Below are 5,611 nucleotides of genomic sequence, written 5' to 3'. Positions count from 1 at the left end.
TCCAGTCCAAAGGTCAGGGGTTCCAGAGACCAGGGGTGCCAAGTTCAGTCTAGGATCAAGGGATCCAAGCAGCAAGTCCAGGTCCAGTCTGAGGTCTGGGGTTCCAGAAAAGCCAATAGTCAGGTCCAGTTCAAGGGTCAAGGTTCCAGCGGTCCAGTAGCAACAAGGTCAGTGGTTCAGTAGCAATGTTTACTTGTTGCATCCATTAAACTGCTGCTTCTCCCAGCTGATTTTATAGCCAAGTCTTAATGAGCTACACTCCCAGCCAATTCCAGTCATCCTGAAACCACTCATCCATCTCGACAATTGACAGCTGATGATGAGCCATGAATCTTGCACTCTTTTTCCTTTCCTGCAACTCTGTGAGCCTCTAATGACACTTGCACTGCAGAGATGTGGGTGAGTGAGGTGAGCTGGAAGTGGCTTCTGAAGACTTGTTTACTGCTTCAGAGCTACAACTTGATGGCTCAGTTTCAGCTGTAGGCTGTGACTTCTGATCAGCTGGTAACCTGATCTCTTGCTGCTCTCCTCCTGGCTCAGTTACCGGCTGAGGGCTAGCTGCAGGCAACTCTTCGTCTGAGGAATCTGTGCCATCACTAAATACAGACTGACTTACAACATGCTATTTAAGAACAATAAACTAAGCTGCCAGCTAAGATCTACTAGTTTTATTTTGTTCTGCTTTTAGTGATTAGGTTAACTGAATATAGCTTTGTTAGATAGCACTATGTAGATTAGTTGGGACTTATTTCCACCCATTATGTTCTAGTTTTGAAGGTTAGGTTTTCTTACATGTAGTAGTACAGGAGGGTAGTAAGATGGGTGGAAGTTAGTTTTTTTCCTGGAATTTGGTAATTAGTTGTAGGAGTTAGTTGTTTTATCCTGCCTAGGGGTTACTTAACTACTTGAATTTTATTGAATTATTGATTGTTGCTGTGCTATGTGGGTAAAGGGAGGAAAGGGAGGATTGAATGATGGGGGTGAGAGAGGAAACCATCCCAGTGATCAGGGTCGAGGAAGGTATGGTAGTGGGAAAAGGTACTGGCACTCCCTCCGCCAAAGATCCCCAGTATTGATTGTGCTGGCTTGATGTGGTATGCTGAGAAGGGATTGGCTGTCAGGCTGGTGTACCAACTGCCTAGCGCACCTGCAAACAGCCTGTCAGGCCTGCTAGAGGCAGCGGTTGGCTAAGCCTTGGAGCTGCTGAGATTAATAATTCTCAGGGACTTCAACATCCATGCTGATACGGCTACCTATAGCATGGTATGCACTTGGACTCTCCCAAACTGTATCAAGCCCCACTCACCAAGCAGGCCACACACTGGACTTGATCTTTGGCATGGGGATAAACATTGATCTGATTGCCACTGACAGGGTGCCATGGCCAGATCATTATGACCTGAATGCCCAACTGTGTCCCACCCCCTCCCTGGCTAGGCAGCAAGTTAATTTACACTCACCCGTGGAGACTAATGGATCCTGTAGGTTTCCAGAATGGGCAGGATCCAATGCCTCCTGGTGACTCATTGGATACACTGGTAAAGGACTGGGATATGCATCTCTCTGAAGCCATCAATGAGATCACCTCCTGACACCCTCTTTGTTCCCTCCCCATGGTACACTGAGGAACTAAGAGGGATGAAGCAGGAACTCAGACAGCTAGAGGGAGCATTGTGGCGGTCTCGCAACAAAGCTGCAAGAAATCCTATAGGATGTTTATGAACATCTATGAGATGGCAGTGAAGACTGTTAAAAGCGAATTCTTCTCATCTCCATCATGTCCCCTAGCTCCAGCCCAGCACAATTATTTAGGATAATTAGGTCCTCAACCTCTCTCACTGAGAGTACCCAGAAAACTAGTGATTTGGCCAATAGTTGTGAGGTTGTTGCAAGCTTTTTTTGCAGATAGTGTCTTGTTGCTCCACCACAACCTGCCGACCAATCTTAGTACAGTCTGGAGGCCCCTTGGCTGTCTTTGGATTCAGTGTTTGACAGCTTCAACTGGCTCTCCCAGGCCAATGTTGACAAGACTCAATAAATATAATAAATTCTGAGGCATCTCAATTGCTTTGTAATGATACTGACTTGGATGCAAGGTCTTACAAATTAGCATAGCACCAAATTTTCATGAAGCTTAGTTTTTAGCATGAAAGTTTCTGTTTCAAAGGGTCACTTCTCAATGTGCTGCCATTTTCTCAGCACCCCTTTGAATATTCACATAAGTCAGAAGATTAAGCATACTGTAGGGCTTCCGGTCGAGCCAAGATGGAGGACTGACGCACTTTCACTTTTGTGCGAAGTGGGCGACGGCTGCTTTTGACAGTTTGGGCAGTTTCTAGCCCAGCGCATCGCTCCCCAGCGAGGGGGGGGGACAAGCAGGCAGCAGCGCCTAAGAGGGAGTGTTAGGTTGGCGTGATTCCGCTTCGGAAGAAGCGGAAACAGGCTTTGATCTCCTCCCGCGAAGAAGGCAATTGCCGAGCAACTCTCCAGCAGCCGTTCGAGCCGGTGTACCGGTTTAAATTCTCCATCAGCCGACCTCTTGAAGATGGGCAACAACAGTGAGTGAAAAGAAGCAATGCGAAAGCCCGTTTTGATCGTGTAGATAACAATAAACGTGCCGCTTACCTGAACTGCGTTAAAAAATAAATTGAATCAAGCGGATGAGCGGATAAAGAATTAATATTCCCAGAACTCTGATTCCGGCAAAGAAATAGTTGATTGAAGGCTATAAAACAGCAAAAAAGCATTTTGTTTAACATTCCTGCGGTGAGGACGGAGCTGAGCGCGCAGCAGAAAAAACCGAAACTGACGAACAGTATCGCGGGAAGATGTAGGTTGGTGTAACCGGCAAAGTATTCCGAGTAGGTTGAGCAGTGAGAAGATATCCTAGAAGGGTAACAATCAACAGGAAGAAACTCGGACTCTTCAAACTGCAGGACCGGATGTGAGTGTATGCGAACAGACGGGACCTGCAGAACGCCAAACCGACCTACTCTATCCCTAATTACCATAGAGAAGTTGTGCCCGACATTTTGAGGAGGACTTTAACTTAATTTGATTTTTAAAGACCTTTTAGAAGATTTTTGAAAGCGCAAATAGACGCATTTGGACAATCGAAAGCTTATCTTCTAGAAGAAACAACTTGTTGTGTAAGTTTGCGCACCGCAGAGAAATCGCCAAAACGGAGACCAGAAGGGCACCGAAACGAACCAATTCTGACCCTGACGTTCAACCAGTTGTGAGACCAAGGACAGGCTCAACATCAACCCCTAAAATGTCAAAAGAGAGGGAGAAGGATAAGAAAGAATTGTATGCAGCCATGGAATTGATGGAGAAAAGAATGATGGAGGCGATTCAGGCCATGGGTGAGCAGATTGAGAAAAGGTTGGGGGTGCAAGAAAAACATATGGAGCAGCAACTGGAAGAGCAAATGGCAAAGCAAACTCAGATACACTTGAAACAAATTGAAGAAGCCCAGGAGAAAAATGTAGCAGCATTAAAAGAATTGGTTACAACAGAAATTACTTCAATCAAGCAAGAATTAGATGGAGTCAGAAAAGAAATACAGGCTAGTGCAACCAAAACTACAGAGACAGAGGAAAAAATGCAACAATTGGAAGAGAAACAGGATTCTTTGACTCAGCAATTTAGGAGATCTGAAACAATGATGGAGTTCAGAAGAATGCAAACTCATTTGAGATTTAGAGGTATCAAAGAAAAAGAGAATGAAAACATAAGAGAGGAAATGATAAAAGCGATCACTTTGTACTTGGAAGAGGAAGAGGGAACAATGGAAGCAGATTTTGATTTGATATACAGAGTGAACTCCAGAATTGCGGAAAAGAAAAATTTACCAAGGGATGTAATTGTACAATTTGTAACAAGAGCAACAACAGAAGACATCTTTAAGAAACAATTTACCGTCCCGTTCGAAATTGAAGGGAACAAGATCATGGTGATGAGAGAGCTCCCACGAGCAGTATTGCAAGATAGAAAAAGGTATAAACCTCTGGCTGACAAACTGAAGACCTTGAATATCAGATACAGATGGGAGATTCCACAAGGCTTATCCTTTACTTACAAAAGTGGGAGGGTCCAGATCAGATCGGTGACGGACTTATATAAATTTAAGGCAGACAATTTAGATGCCTTTGGAGAAATTTAACTTAAAATTTACAATGGATTACAAATTGTTGTCATGGAATGTGAATGGACTAAATTCACCAAATAAGAGAAAAAGAATCAATCATTGGATACAAAAACAAAACTGTAATGTGATATGCTTGCAAGAAACTCATATTAGAAATTCCGATACTAAATATTTAAAAAATGTCAAATTTGGATTAGAATTTTATTCTTCGGCCTCAAACAAGAAAAAAGGAGTTGTGACATATGTGAAAAAGGATTTACAACCTAAAGAAATTTTTAAAGACTTGGATGGAAGATATGTGGGTGTGGAAGTTTTGATCCAACAGAAAAAGACATTGGTGATCAATCTATACGCACCCAATGGAGCAAAAGAAAAATTCTTTAAGGACTTAACTGAACATCTACAAGGACAAACCTATGAACAAGTCATTTTGGTCGGAGATTTTAACGGAACTGTGGACCGTTTGGATAGAAGATCACAAAAAGGCAACGAAATTAGTGGAAAATTGCCAAAGAACTTTTTTGAAATAGTCAAGCAGGAAAAACTAGAGGATGTATGGAGGAAATGGAACCCGACGCAGAAGGATTTTACTTTTTATTCCAATAGACATTGCTCTTTTTCCAGAATTGATATGATTTGGATGTCAGAAGAATTGTCAATGAAAACACATAAAATTGAAATTTTGCCAAGATGTAATTCCGACCACAACCCTGTTTTGTGGACTTCTATAGAAAGGAACAAATCCTTTCTTTGGAGAATTAATGAAGATTTGTTGGATAAAAAAGATGTAACTGAAATGTTAAAGGAAGAAACAAAGCAATTTTTCCAACAAAATCTGAATAAAGAGACCCCAATTCAGGTGGTGTGGGATGCGTATAAAGCAGTGATGAGAGGGATTCTCATCTCTCAAAATGCGAAGCAAAAGAAGGAAAAATTTCAAAAACAAACAGTAGTGTTGGAAAAAATATCACAAAAAGAAAAAGAATTAAAGAAGAAACCAGGGAAAAAGAAGATTATTCGAGAATTACAGTTGTTGAAAGAACAACTGAATGAAACTTTAAACCAGGAGCTCTATTGGAATTTAAAGAGGCTACAGCAAAAATCTTTTGAAGGGGCAAATAAACCGGGGAAATTTTTAGCGTGGCAACTTAAGGCTAGAAAAGAAAGAAGAATGATAACCAAAATAATAGAAGAAGGAAAAGAATTCGTTGACCCTACTGGCATAAAGAGAAGTTTCTTCAAGTATTATGCTAAATTATTCCAAGCAAATAGAACAGATCTTGAGAAGATTAAAAAATATTTGGACAAGGTTCCGTTACTTAAAATAAGCAACGAATTTCAGGAATTACTGAATGGCCAAATTCAAAAAGAAGAAGTGAGGAAGGCAATTGAAGAAGCGAAGTTGGGGAAGGCGCCAGGACCGGACGGATTTACCGCAAAGTTTTATAAAAAAATGAAAGA

This window comes from Gekko japonicus, unplaced genomic scaffold (genome assembly GCF_001447785.1).
Source record: "Gekko japonicus isolate JY-2015 unplaced genomic scaffold, Gekko_japonicus_V1.1 scaffold163, whole genome shotgun sequence".
In the NCBI taxonomy this organism is placed as follows: Eukaryota; Metazoa; Chordata; class Lepidosauria; order Squamata; family Gekkonidae; genus Gekko; species Gekko japonicus.
Note: the sequence above shows the minus strand (reverse complement) of the source record.